The sequence below is a fragment of the Pristiophorus japonicus genome, unplaced genomic scaffold, assembly GCF_044704955.1.
Source record: "Pristiophorus japonicus isolate sPriJap1 unplaced genomic scaffold, sPriJap1.hap1 HAP1_SCAFFOLD_170, whole genome shotgun sequence".
Classification (NCBI taxonomy): domain Eukaryota; kingdom Metazoa; phylum Chordata; class Chondrichthyes; family Pristiophoridae; genus Pristiophorus; species Pristiophorus japonicus.
Window position 1 is genome coordinate 1,039,691 of NW_027251383.1, and position 2,325 is coordinate 1,042,015.

A 2,325-nucleotide genomic window follows, 5' to 3' on the forward strand; every position below is an offset into this window, starting at 1 on the left:
TGACAATTTTAAACCATTCTCATACAGCGTGTAAATGAGATAGGGATAAAACTTCATCACATGTAAAGAGAAAATGAATGATTGAAGATACCACTGTTCCTCAGTAATTCTATTATTGTTTATTTCATTCTGAAGAAGGTTATCGGCTAATTAACGGTGATTAAAAGAATTCTTACTTTTGCACGTTGGCTGCATGTCGTCAATTTTATAAGGGTTTTGAATTTAAAAATGGTGTTCCAAAAGTTATCGCCGAGACCTGGAATCAAAGCTGTTTTTCGGTGGCATAAGGAGTGGTTTTACCCAATCATTTAAAGGTGATTTCAAAGAATCACGTGGCGTTAAATTCACATCACGGTTACCATTTGTTTTGGTGTGAAACAAGTGGATTTAAAAGAACAATAATGTTAAATACAGAGTAAAGCTGCAACTACGCAGTCACATCAAAGCCTCCCAGGGCAGGTACAGTATGCATTAGACACAGAGTAAAGCTCCCTCTACATTGCCCCATCAAACTCTCAGGGCATGTACAGCACAAATTAGTTACAACATAAATCTCCCGCTACACAGTCCCATCAAACTCTTCCAGGGCAGGTGCATGTTGCATATGGGTGGCAGTGTGAGCTGCGAGGAGGATGCTATTAGGCTGCAGAGTGACTTGGATAGGTTAGGTGAGTGGTCAAATGCATGGCAGATGAAGTATAATGTGGATAAATGTGAGATTATCCACTTTGGTTGTAAAAACAGAGAAACAGACTATTATCTGAATGTTGACAGATTACGAAAATGGAAGGTGCAACGAGACCTGGGTGTCATGTTACATCAGTCATTGAAGGTTAGCATGCAGGTACAGCAGGCTGTTAAGAAAGCAAATGGCATGTTGTCCTTCATAGCGAGGGGATTTGAATACAGGGGCAGGCAGGTGTTGCTACAGTTGTACAGGGCCTTGGTGAGGCCACACCTGGTGTATTGTGTACAGTTTTGGTCTCCTAACTTGAGGAAGGACATTCTTGCTATTGAGTGAGTGCAGCGAAGATTCACCAGACTGATTCCCGGGATGGCGGGACTGACCTATCAAGAAAGACTGGATCAACTGGGCTTGTATTCACTGGAGTTCAGAAGAATGAGAGGGGACCTCATGGAAACGTTTAAAATTCTGACGGGTTTAGACAGGTTCGATGCAGGAAGAATGTTCCAATGTTGGGGAAGTCCAGAACCAGGGGTCACAGTCTGAGGATAAGGGGTAAGCCATTTAGGACCGAGATGAGGAGAAACTTCTTCACCCAGAGAGTGGTGAACCTGTGGAATTCTCTTCCACAGAAAGTTGTTGAGGCCAATTCACTAAATATGTTCAAAAGGGAGTTAGATGAAGTCCTTACTACACGGGGGATCAAGGGTTATGGCGAGAAAGCAGGAAGGGAGTACTGAAGTTTCATGTTCAGCCATGAACTCATCGAATGGCGGTGCAGGCTAGAAGGGCTGAATGGCCTGCTCCTGCACCTATTTTCTATGTTTCTAACTCAGCAGGATTACGACCGTGAACTCAATCAGGTGCATCCTGAACGTAAATTTCTAGCTCTCGAACAAAGGATTAAACATGGAGGCTTTCTTTATATACAAGAGTTGCATGTGTGTGTCTGTGGCCCAATGATCTTCGACGGTCGGTCCCCCTGGTGGCAGGAAAACCCGGGCGTATGTACATTACAGTGCAGCACGTGTTTAAATCTCCCTCTACACTGTCCCATCAAACCCTCCCAGGGCCGGCACAGCACAGGATAGATACAGAGCAAAGCACCCACTATTCTGTCCCATCAAACCCGTCAGGGCAGGTACAGTACGGATTAGATACAGATCAAAGCCCCTTCTACATTGTCTCATCAAAGATTCAGAGAGCAGGTACAGACTAAAGCTTCCTCGACACTGTCACATCAAACCCTCCCAGGGCAGGTACAGTATGTGTTATATACAGAGTAAAGCTTCCCCTATATTGTCCCATCAAAGACTCACAGCGCAGATACAGCCCATCTAAGATATACAATAAAGCTTCCTCTAACCTGTCCCATCAAACCCTCCCAGGGCAAGTACAGCATAGGTTAGATACAGAGTAAAGCTCCCTCTACACTGTACCATCAAATCCTCCCAGGACAGATCCAGCACGGGGTTAGATACAGAGTAAAGCTCCTTCTACACTGTCCCATCAATCTCTCCCAGGGCAGGTATAGCCCGGTTTTAGATACAGAGTAAAGCTCCCTCTACACTGTCCCATCAATCTCTCCCAGGGCAGGTACATCACGGGGTTAGATACAGAGTAAAGCTCCCTCTACACTG